The sequence below is a fragment of the Cannabis sativa genome, chromosome 5 (assembly GCF_029168945.1).
Source record: "Cannabis sativa cultivar Pink pepper isolate KNU-18-1 chromosome 5, ASM2916894v1, whole genome shotgun sequence".
NCBI lineage: Eukaryota > Viridiplantae > Streptophyta > Magnoliopsida > Rosales > Cannabaceae > Cannabis > Cannabis sativa.
In genome coordinates this window covers 37,563,799-37,576,982 of record NC_083605.1, presented here as the reverse complement: position 1 = coordinate 37,576,982, position 13,184 = coordinate 37,563,799, and positions in this window count along the sequence as shown.

Sequence of the window (13,184 nt, the reverse complement as noted above, 5' to 3'; positions counted from 1 at the left end):
TCTGAATGTCGATCCCAACTTCCGGCCAGTTCAACAAAAACGAAGGCTATTGGACAAAGAACGAGAAGTAGCCCTGAAGGATGAAGTTTAAAGGCTGCGCAACAACAACTGCATAATTGAAGATTTTTACCCGTCTTCGGTGCCCAAGCCAAACAAGAAATGGCGAGTCTGTATTGATTTCACAGACCTCAACAAGGCGTTCCGTAAAGACTGTTTTCCACTTCCAAGAATTGATTAGCTTGTAGATGCAACAGCAGGGCACGAAATGTTAAGCTTCATGGACATTTACTCAGGCTACAATCAAATCAAAATGCATCCACCAGACAAAGAACATACAAGTTTCGGCAAAGATATGGGTCTCCATTGCTACAAAGTCATGGCGTTTGGTCTAAAAAATGCTGGGGCTATGTACCAAAGATTGGTCAACAAAATGTTTAAAGATCAGATCGGGCGAAATATGGAAGTATACGTGGATGATATGCTCGTAAAATCCAGAAAGGCTAACGGGCACATAGACGACATGGACGAATGCTTCAAAGTCCTCAGAAAATACAACATGAAACTAATTCCCTTAAAGTGTTCCTTCGGAGTCAGCTCGGGAAAGTGTCTAGGCTATATCCTCCTAGATATGAACTTGCCAACAAAAACAGAAGAAGTGCAAAGCTTAACTGGTCAGATCGTCGCGCTCAACAGATTCATTTCAAAATCAATAGAAAAGTGTGTCCCATTCTTCAACATCGTGCGAGGAAACAAGCAGTTCGAGTGGATAGAGGAGTGTGAAAAAGGATTTCCAAGGGCTAAAGGAACAACTTGCAAAACCTCCCGTACTCTCAAATCCTCTAGACGACAAGGAACTATGAATATACTTAGCTGTTACGGAACATGCCGTGAGTGCCGTGCTAATCAAACAAGAAAATGATATACAGCACCGTGTCTATTACATCAGTAAAAGACTCATTGAGGTCGAGAGTCGATATCCGTTAATAGAAAAACTCGCCTACTACCTCATTCTAGAAACAAGGAAGTTGACATCTTATTTCCAAGATCATCCTGTTCGGGTGTATACCGACCAACCACTACGCCAAATACTGCAGAACCAGATGCTTCTGGACGGCTACTCAAGTTGGCGGTAGAGTTGGGCCAGTACGAAATCACTTTCCAACCCCGAACAACAATCAATGGCCAAGCCTTGGAAGCCTTTGTGGTAGAATGCACAGGCAAAAAAGAAAGCATACTAGAAAGAAACCCTGAGCCGGTATAAATACCTCAGCCAAGTCACAATGAGGACAAACTCACATGGAAACTACATGTGGATGGGTCGACTACAGATCAACTATCTGGTGCAGGAATTTCCCTTGTCACGCGAAGGGGCCAACACCTACATGCTGCAGTCAAGTTCAGATTCAAAGCATCTAACAATGCAGCCGAGTACGAAGCTCTAATCGCTGGGCTAAGACTAGCCCAGGAGATGAAGGCCGAACACATCAAAATCTGCAGCGATTAATAGCTGGTGGTAAATCATGTATCTTAAGATTATGAAGCTCGGGAAGAAAAGATGATAGCAAATCCGAGCAAAATACATGATCTTCTCGCACAATTCAAAAGCTACAGTCTCTGACAAATTCCAAGAGAAAAAAATACAACTGCAGACGTGTTAGGTTGATTGGCAAGCAGCAATGTAAGTGACAAGTCAATCCTGGTTCCTATCCAGTTCCTCGAAGAGCCTAGCATCACTGGGAGGGAAGAAATTGAAATGATTGATACATCCCAAAACTAGATGACACCAATAGCGGCCTGCCTCGAGTCTGGGAAACTCTCAGATAACTGAAATGAAGCTCAGAAAATGAGAAGGAAAGCTGGATGGTACATCATAGTAGAAGGAGTCATGTACAAAAGAGGATTCTCGATTCAATTGCTCAGATGTGTCACTCAAGAAGAAGCTTTACCGCTCCTATCCAAAGTACAGGACAGATTCTGTGGAAATCATGCTGTCAGACAAAGCTTATCCAAGAACATTCTAAGGTAAGGTTACTTCTGTCCGACAATGATTGAAGATTGAAAAGCCTATGTTAAGAAGTGTGACAAATTCCAGAGATTTTCAAAGATACCAAGAGATCCCCCCAATGAGTTAACACAGATGCAAAGTCTGTGGCCCTTTGCCACTTGGGGGATTGACCTGATCGTACAATTACCTAAAGGTAAAGGTGGAGTGCAGTATGAAGTGGTAGCGGTTGATTACTTTACTAAGTGGACTGAGGCCGAACAACTCGCAACCATCATATCAAAGAAAGTTCAAGACTTTATTGTGAAGAACATAATATGCTTGTTCGGACCACCATACAAAATAGTCTCAGATAATGGGAAGCAGTTTGACAGCCAATCCTTTACTGATTTTTGTGCGAACCATGGGATCATCAAAAGTTTCTCCGCAGTGGTGCATCCTTAGGAGAACGGTCAAGTGGAGGCAGTGAACAAAACCTTGAAGTATACACTAAAGAAAAAACTTGAAGATGCCAAAGCAAACTGGCCAGAAGAGCTTCCTGAAGTCGTATGGTCATACCGTACAACTGAAAAAATAGAAACCGGACAAACACCATTCGCAATGGTGTACGGTTATGAAGCTATGCTGCCCGCCGAACTCGAGCCACCTTCCCACAGAAGATTGACGTATGATCAAGGTACTAATCACATACTCCTTGCAGAATCACTCGATGAAATCGAAGAAAAATGAGCAACTGCAAACTTAAAGTTGATGGCCCATCAACAAAAAGTAGCTCGGTATTTGAACTAACAAGTGAAGGCTCAGAAATTCTTCGTGGGAGATATGGTCCTGAGAAGGGTCTTTCTGAACACCAAAGAGAGTACGGCAGGTGTAGTTGGACCTAACTAGGAAGGACCATATCAAGTGGTCGAAGTTCTCGACTCCGCAGCATACAAGTTAGGTAAGTATGACGAAAAAATGCAACTCATTCTAGTACCACGGTACTGGAATGGAGAACATTTAAGAAAATACTACCAATAAAGTGCCACGTCAGATGACCACTTTAAGTACTAAATGTATATTTGCTTTTAAGTGAATGGCCTTGTGGGCGGACTACGCTCCAAGGTTTCGATAAAAGAAACAAAGTACTCAGGTCGGGTGACCACTTTAAAGTACAGTTTCTTATGTCTGCAATTTGTTTTATTTCATGTTAAGCTAAAACATCAGATTAGATCAAATAGCTCTAATGTAAGCTACTACGGTAACAAATACACTTTTCGATCAATTAATGAATAAAGATAGTTATTTCAAAATTCAATTGAGTCGAAATTATCAGCATGTTTCTAATTTACCATACAATGCGTACAAAAGGTTTGGTCAAACCCAAAACAGCGAATAGATAAACAATATATTTGTAAAAGACAAGTGAGCAAGAGTCATACGTCTGCTCTGTCACTTGGGGGGCACCTACACCTGTACAAAGCATTTGGTAAAAATAAAATAATCACGATTTCACAACAATTATAAATAGATAATGAAATTCATTAACGATAACAAAAGCACGTAATACCGAGAATAAAAGCATCCCAGTCAGCGTGTTTTCCAAAAAACAAAAAATAATTCCAAGTTTAAAGATCGCTTGGTCGGTCATGATGTCTTAGAAAAGGCCTTGAGGCCGAATTAGATATATCAAATAAAGAGATAAAAAGAGAAGTGTTTAAGCAGCTGGAGTCCCAGGCTCTTGGTTCGATTCTTCTGGGCCAACTAGATTAGGAGAATTTGTTGTTTGAACGGGAGGTGCATCAGCAGCCTGATCGGAGGTTGAAGCAGCCGCCTCAGTTTCGCCATAGGCCACTTGGGACGCGCAGAACTCAAGGTACTTGTCCTTAGCATTGCCCAAGTAGTCAAAATTGGCCTGGGGATTAGCCTTCCAAAAATAAAAGAGGAGCTCCAGACCGGCTGTCTCCAAGGCATTGACCTTCCACTTCAACTTGTCCACCTCAGTCGAAAGCTCCTCCTCCTTGGCTTCCTTTTCCTACTTCATTCGATGAAGAACTCCTCGAAGGGAAGTCCTCTCGTCCTAAAGACTGTTTACCTCAGCGAATTAGGTCTCGATGGTCTCCTCAAAATGGTCAGCAGCCTTGAGATCCTTAGTCAGCACAGTAATTTTCTTCTAAGCGGCAAACAGCTTCTTGTTGGCTTCACCCAATTCCAACCGAACAGCTCTGACTTCCGCCTTGGCTTTTTCAGCATCCTTCCTGGCCAAGTCTGCCTCCGCCCTCAAGGTGTCAAATAGAGTCGTGTTCTTGGAAAAAGTAGACTTAGCCCAGGAATAAGTGTACGCCAACTTCGAACCGGCCTGCACAAGGAAAAAACTTTAGCATTTGAGCTTAGTATGGAAGATTAAAGGGAAGTATTAAGAAAGGCTTACCCTGGTGAACTCCTTCAAGACTCCACCCACTAGTAATTCCTAAAAAGAGTCATTGTCAGAACCAGCCAGTTGCTCACTGCCCTCAAGAACCAGCCGGTTCATATAATAGGCCAGCATCTCCTTGGCCTTTTTGGCCTCTAGAAGCACCAGCGAAGGTGGAGTAGGTGCTTGCACCCGTTCAGGATCACTGCTGACTAATTCAGACCCAACCTTCGGTGGTCCAGACTCTTTAGACTTGGCAGCTTTGGGGGTTGAGGGGTTTGCAGCAGTCAGCTCCTCCAAAAGATCAATGACCTCCCTAGTAGGCCTCTTTTCCTTAGTAGAGGACCCCTCACCGCCCTTAGACTTTTTGGCCAGAGGAGAGACGCTAGAGCTTCCGCCTATTCTCTTCCTTAGAGCGTCAAGCATCTTCCAAGACATGTCTGTACTGAAAGAAAATAACATGGTTAGAAAATAAACATCAGAAAAAGGATGAAGTAATATGTAAGGTGACTGCCCGAACAAGACGCAGAAGTCCATCATCACCTGACATCGATCTTATTTCAGACATAGCAACTTTCCCTTTTCCGAACACGGGAGGTGATGGCCGAACAGGTCAAATGGGCTCCCTTATGCGAATCGCATGTTCAACAGGCATGGGCAGGGCCAGGAGTTTCTTCTTCCTTTTCAGTGGAGTCACCTGCTCTTCCTCAGCTTCATCTTCAGGATTCAAGGGCTCCTGAGCATACTGCTTGGCCCTTGCACCACCGTTCAACTTAGCCTCGCGCTTCAGTTAAATCAACTCATCCTCCGAATGAGCTCGTTCGGTCCGGCCATCACCAAATTTCCTCTTCTTCACCGTCACTAACTTAGGACTAAAGTCCTTGGGATAGAGCCCATACCTCACAAGATTATCCTCGGAGGTCAACTGGATAATATTTTGGTCCTCCCCCGGGAGTCGGGCAAGTATTTGAGCCCTATCCCTAAGAGCAAGAGTGAGGGGAGAGTAGTGATATGTCGCAATCTGCTGGAACCGAGTGCGAGTGATGCTCCTACCATCCACCATGAAGTACTCATCAACAAAGCACCCAATCTTGCTGATGGCCGTATCGTCCGTGCCCGTCAACCACGTGAAGCCTGGTTGAGAGAAGTAGAAGTACCCCGACCTGCCTTGCTTGAGGGTGGACTTCAAATCAAAGTACCAAGCAACCTCAAGGGGAGAGGCCATACCACTTTTCTGGGAGGCATAGAGGACCAAGAGGGCAGACAGATACTTGATGCCCTTAGGAGTGAACTGGGCCGGGTAGAGGCCGAAGAAGTCCGCCACATTCTTGAAGTATTGATGCAAAGGCATCACTGCCCCTTGCTGACCATGGGCACCCGACCAGGCGCACATCCCCTTTTCAGGGTTTGTGGCACGATTGTTGTAGGTGGGAATGTCGCAGTCCAAATCGCCCACGTACCCATCCTGGTGGAGAGACTGAAGGCGCACCTCAGTAACCTTGGACGGAGGGCTTACCCACCTGACGCCCAAGGCACGTTGCCTTTTATGAGGAACCGCTGCAATAATTTCCTCACTGACGTAGTCCACGCCCTCAACCAGGATGTCTCCATCAGCATCGACTGGCTCCCCAGCCTCATTGTACTCCGTGTAGTTTGGGGGTGCAACCTCTGCCTCTTCCTCCTCCTTGGAGGAACTGTCAAGACGTACATCGTCCTGCCACACAATCTCCTGGACCTCACCATCCCCTTCATGATCCTCCTCCATCTGGACGGCTGGATCATGTTCGGCGCAGGGCAAAGCGGCATGCCGAGCCCCTTGAGGGTCAAACACGTCAGCCAGACGCGTAGTTTACTTTGTACAAGCCATCATTCTATGGTTGGGTACAGGTTTTGAAGAATGTCCTTCGCTAGAGGAAGGTGGACTAGAATAAAGACGAGGATGATCCTCATGTAGAAGTTGAAGCAGGTCCTGGTCGATCCGATGTCCGCTTTCCCAAGACTAACCTGAGTTCATCTACAAAAGACAACGCAAAAGATGAGTGTTTGGTCCGAAAATCGAACGATAACTAAGCAATTATGCCGACCCAGAGTACCCAACAGATTAAAGAACGATTATGTTTGAAGAAAAGTCAAAACTAAAGAAGTCAAAAATTTTCTCGAGTTAGGGCAAAAAAGTTCATGAAGCGTAGAATAAGCAAGATGAAAGATAGACGTTACGCAGTTTAGAAACAAGTGTTATGACTGTAAAATCGCACGAAGACATGACAAAGAAGAATCGCTGAGGTTTTCGGGCCTAGGGTTTCCTAAACATTTTTCGATAGCAAAGTAGAGGATGCATTTGACATATAAACATGCAAAGATAAGCATAAAGGAAACCAGAGACTTACTCGAGGATCAGATGTCTGGGTGCGAGCATTGTTAATCCAACAAGCAGTTTGTATGAAGGCGCTTCAACAACTTTATAGTCAAGAATCTCTCTTTTAGCTATGAAGCTTACTTAGCAAAGAAAGGTGACGAAAATGAGTTTGTGTGCCAATGTTGTTTGGTATTTATAGGCAAGTCACAAAAAGAGGTAATCGTCTCAAAGGAACCTCAGATGCCTCAGTTTCCCTCCTGAAAAGCGAATATGGAAAATTAAAAATAATCAAGTGCAGCCGTCAGCCGTGGAGAGAGAAAATTGGATTTCGAAATATTAAGTGTCAGATCATTTATTAGCTGAAAACTGAAGGGACGCCCACTCAGCCTCACATCGAGTCTCGGGCGGTCGCGCTCGACACGTGTCCCCATCCAAAAGTGGAAGAGGCTCAGATAAAGTCTACACGCAACTTTAGAAGTCCCGTACAGACTTGGGGGGCAAATGTTATCCCAGTTTTTGCACTTTGACGTGGCATCACATAAATTGCGACACGGGGAGTCTACTTGGAACATCTGCTCAGGAAGCACAGTCTGAGAAGAATGCGTCACTGGCATGCCCAGAGCAAAGTATTCACTAATCCGCAAAGAATGGCCAAACACTTAGCGAATTCAACTTTCGCATCGTGAGTCATCTGCATAACCCCTACAACTTAGGGACCAATTTACGTGGATATGGCACAAACACGATCCCGCTATCAGTGTATTCAACCTCAATCCCACAATCCTTGCATTCAGCATTGATCTCACGATCTTTCTGTTTATACGCATTGTAACGAGAGGGGAAACTCTTCCTCCCCAAGCTTACTAGCCCTATAAATAGTGATGCATATTCATTGGGCAAGAGATCGGTCGAAAACTAGTTGAGCTAAGACTATACCCTAAATATATTATCTAAGAATTTTATATTCAAAGATACCGTTGTAAGAGCTATAAGAAAAAGAATCTTTCTCCTTGATCTTAAGTGAATACAAGTAACGAGGATTAGGCTATTACCGAATTGCTCGGGGCTGAACCTCTATAAAATTCTTGTGTCTTTTTATTGCTTTATCATCTATTTGTTATTATAAATCATTTATCGCTTATAAAATAGACTCGTTGTCGTTGGCTAAAAGCGAGGTCAACATTGGCAATGGGAGTTTCTATGACCAAGGGGTCATGATGAGGGAAATGCAACAGTTTTGCATCTTCCTCCGTGAAAATAATACGTTGATCCATGAGTCAGGCTCTTTAAGCTTGAAGCTGGGTGACTTCCCACACTTCACCATGTTTAATGGCCCCAGCGTAGCGTTTTAATTCTTTGCGGGTGGTCCCCCCAATATGGGACCCACCAAAGATCATGGCCACTCACTACTACAAATTTATCCTTTAGTGACACACTTTAGTGACTTAGTGACCCGCACAAAGGTGCGTGTCACTAAAGAGTTAAGGGTGAGTTTTCGTGACATACACAAAAAGACTCTAAAAATTAAGTGTTGGTGTCCTACAATTCACCTCACTATAAATATGAAGTGTCACTAAAACATAGCTCTCATAATTTTTGTTATTTTTTTTTAAAAAATTGTTTACCTATAGTGGCGCGCCAGGAGTGACTGGATAAACGTGTCCTGACATGCCTGGCGTGTCACTATATCATAACCTCAAAAAGAACCATACTTTAATGTCCAAGGGATAAAATTTAGCACAATACACTTTCATTCATTTATTAGAGATAAAAAAAATTGTTAATAACTTTTTAATAAGAACAAAAGATATAAAAGACATAAAAGGTTAACTTTTATTATTTTGCTGAAAATAAAAGGTTAACTTACTAACCCTAAAATTTCTCATCTCTCTCCCGCCTCTTCTTCTCTGTCTATTCTCACTCTCTCTAAGATCATGAGATCGCCAGGCCGGGCGAAGCTTCTCCGGCGTCGTAACGCCCAAATGGGCACCGCCAATAGGTGCAACACCCGTCGACAAGTAAGTTCCTCTTTTTGTCATTTTTGTTCGACCCTCTACGGATTCGGACATGTCATCTTTGCCGATAACCGACACGATGGTAAGCTCCTTCTCGCCGTCGATGTCCCACGTTTTTTTTTAGTTCTTTTCATTTTTAACGGTAGATCTGAAGTCTTTCGCTTCCTTTCTTCATCTATTTCTTTCCAGGGGGAATGACCGGTTGCTGGAGTCAATGTGTTCTTCAAACCGGCAGTCAACAGTGGAATGAACTTGAAAATCATTATAGCTTATCGCTTTGTTTTCTCCACGGCTTTCATTCTTCTTCTTGCTTTCTTCATTGAAAGGTACCATTGTTTATTTAATCTTCTATATACACTATTGTTTTTTGGGTTTGGATAATTTATGTACTGTTAAATCTTTTGACTTTTACTGCAATTAGTCTTTGATATTTAATTTGTTTTATCTATACTATATAAAATTTGTGTTAAACAATTTTCCCAAGCAAACAAATATTTGTGATACAATATATGATATTATCATGATAAAATGACCAATTAATTTTATAGGAGAGATAGGCCAAAATTGAGTTGGGCGATTCATTTTTAGGCATTTTTGTGTGGGTTATTTGGATAAGGTCGTCCATTTTACTTCACTAGAGTTTGAGACCCTTCCAATCCCTATCCTCCAACAGCGGCTTTGAGTTTCTGGTTGATGGAGGTCGGAGTTATGTTATCTACGATGGACTACTGTAATCGTGATCTTGATTGTTTTTTTAGGTTTCTAATTTTTTTATAGATGTGTTCTTGCCCATTTTTGGATATTTCTTTTCATCTAAGTGTTAATACCCAATCCAATTGCTCTATAAATATTTCAGTAAAATAATTTGTATTGAACAATACTTATGTTATATTGATTTAAAGGAACATTTTTTGTTTAATATACTTTATTTTTTTTATTTTTTTTTCTGTAGATTAATTGTTGGTTATTGAATATAAATGTATACATACACTTTTTAAGTATTTTTTATATGAAAATTAAAATAAAACCAATTTGATAATATATAAGTATATTAATTATTAAAATAAAAAATAAAATTCTATATAAAAAAGTTATTAAAATAAATAAATGAATAAGTATAATGACTTTTTTTGTGTGTCACTATATCTCAAAAAATAGTAACAAAAAATAAAAATAAATAACAAAAAAAAGATATAGTGACACTTCATGTGTGTAGTTGTTACTTGTTTAGTCTGACAAAACCTGACTCCATATACCTATAGTGACACGCAAAAAGTGAATGTAAAAGGGTTCAGTGACACGTGTGAAGTGTCACTAAAAAATATCTTTCCAGTCACCCTCATGAGTGACTCGCGTTGAAGTGTCAAAAAATAGTTTTAGAGTTACTCAATGTGTGTCACTAAAACCCATTTTTCTACTAGTGACTCTTCCGTTGGGTCTTGGTGGCACGCCAAGGGTCTGTTGAGGGATCGCTCTCCCAGAGGGTACAGCTAGTGCCAACACTCCGGCTATAGCCCCTGGTGTCCCTTGAGGCAATAGACCCCCTGCTGGAATGGGGTTGAGATGGGGTGGCCGGTTCTTAATCCACTCATATAGGTGACCCAATCGAATCAAGTTTTCAACCTCGTCTTTCAGATTCTTGCACTCATTGGTATTGTGTCCATTGTCGTTGTGGTATTCGCATCCCTTGTTGGGATCCCTTCGTGAACTGTCCCTGTAAAGAGGAGGAGGCTTCCGGTAATGCGAATTTTGCCTTGTGGCGAAATACACTCGCTCCTGCGTGTCCGTCAACTCTGTGTACTAGGTGTATTGGGGAGTATACCCCCTTCTTTGGCGCTTGTCCTTCGTCTGGCTGCTGCCTTTAGAGGACCTCTTGCTTCGGGAGCTCTAAGGAGGTCCGGTTAGGCTTGCAGTAGGAGCGGAGTGAGACAGGACTTGTCCACTCATCCTTGAGGGGTTAATTAGTGGATTCCCGTAATGCGAAGATGCGGGAGCCAAGGCTAGCCTCTGATTGTTTCCTGGGGTAGCGTAGAACTGTATGCCGCTCATTTGTGGAGTAACATGAGGTACGGTTCCCGAGAGTTGAACTTCGGGTACATATCCTGCCATTCCGGTTGGATAGTATCCTCTGTAAGCCACTATTTGGGCTTCTTCTAAGTTGATGTATTTTTGAACCCTCTTCTAGAAATCCTGGAGGTTAGCAGCTCCTTCTTTTTGTAATTCGTTCCGACTTGGAGAAGTGCAAGCTATTGTCCATCATCAACTTTCTTGGTTTTTGAGGCTTCTTCCTTGAACCTCTTTATAAAATTCTTCAGGGTTTCTGTGGGTATTTTCTTGATGTTAATTAAGGCGCTAACTTCGAATTTTTTGAAACTAACTTGCAACTTGTTCCATCAATCCACAGATCATGACTCCAATTTTTTGAACCATTCCTCCGCAAAAATGCTCAATGTTAGTGGAAAGCATAAACAATGGGCATCATTACTGACCCTCGTAACTGTCATTACTCGGTTTAATCGAGACAAATGATCGCTGGGGTCTGAGTCCCCGGTGTATGCTGTCATCTCGGGCATCTTAAAATTTTTGGGGAGCTCCGCCTCCAATATGTGTAGGGCGCATGGCTCCCAGTCCTCACAGTCGGAGTCCGAGTCATCCCCTTTTCGCCTCCGGGAGATCCGAGCGATGTCTTTGCACAGTGTCGCCAATTCTGCTAAAATTCCTTCATTCAGTGTTCCCGCGGAGACCGCTGGTATATGTTTCTTTTTGTCCAGGTTATCCCGTAAATCACCGTGCTTTTCGTTGATTTGGTGTCTTAAATCAACGGGAGGGTATCTTCGGTTTCCCCTTCCTCTTTCCCCGGGCTCTTGGTGCATAGACACGCTCGTTCAATCCTCTCGATCCTGAGGGCCAAGACTCCCCTTTTGGAGTTTGCCCCTCTGCGGACCTTTCCCTTTTGAGAAATCTGAGCGGACCTTTCGCAGATCCTGCACCTTTTTCTTTCTCCCTAGGATAAAAGTAGGGTTTTTTCTTTGATTTTCTTCAGAGGGATAACGTATAGGACTTGGTCCCCTGGATTTGTGTTTCTGGGTGCTTGGAGAGGACTCTTCTGGTGTTTCCTTGAGTCCTGTTGGGATAGCCTCAGGGTGTATATGAATCCCTGTTGTCTCCATGGCTTTTTGCATGGTGTCCATCACCTCTCGCATCATTTTATTTTGTTCTTTTTGGGCTGCGATCTCAGCTTCATGGTTAGGAGCCTTTCTCCATAAGAGCAACATCTCTGTATAACTGCCTTTGTCGTAGGCATCATACTCGTCAAAGTTTGCCTTGTATTCGTCATCGTTGGCCTCATCTCGCTCCTCATAATCCACGTTGACTCTTGAGCTAACTTCCTCATCCTCTAGATTTTGAGCATCTTGAGGAGGATGGGGTTGACTGTTAGATTTCATGCCCTAAATAAAACTCCATTTCAATGTAATCTATTTTATTCTACATCAATAAAGAAACAGAAGTATTTTTCATTCCTTTGTGTGTGTTTTTGTTCACTTTATCAATTGCTTGTCTATTTGATTTATAAATTCATCTTAAACCCTTTTCACATACTTGATCATGTTTATTGTGCTGTCATCACATTGGAAAGTAAACATGACTATGTGAATAAAGTTTCCTAGATTTATCTAACACAGGGTTTTACTGATATGATAATCTACAACAAGAGTTTACTTGCATTTGGAGAAATGCTATGTTCTTTCCAGAACATTGATTAAAGTAAAGTTCAGGTTGGATGCATGGAGTATGCATCGGAAGGGACCGATATTGAACTTTGACTTAGATTTAATTAAACTTACCGTAAAATCTATTCAAGTCAATTATCGCCAAGTTGATCCTAGATCAAATGTTCTTAATCCTGTTATGATTAGGCTCAATCTTGAAAGGCTATTCGTGTTCTTTGATTTGTTAGTTAAGCCTACCTTTAGGTCAGGGTGATACGTACATTTTAGGAACACGGTAGTGCAATTGAGTGGGAGCGCTAGCATAAACATGGAATCTATAGCTTCTATCTGGCGAATAGTAAGCAAAGGATGATCTCCTTCGAGCTTGACCAAACGAACATAAATGGTGGAGTACTCATTTCACATAAGCTAAAATATCATTTATACGGGGTCAAGTGTTTTAAGGATAATATACATAGTAGGGTGTTACGGTAATCTAATCCCTTTACAGTGTAGATCATTCATATAGAGGATCATTGATCAAATTAGGATTATAACAATGGATAACTAATGATGCGTCTATATGGTGGAACATATGCAGCATTCTATATACTGAGAGTGCAATTCTAAGTTCTATGCGTGGATTCAACAAAGAATTAATAAGTTAGTGAATTTTAGTGCTAAATTCTTGATCTACTTATTGGAAGCT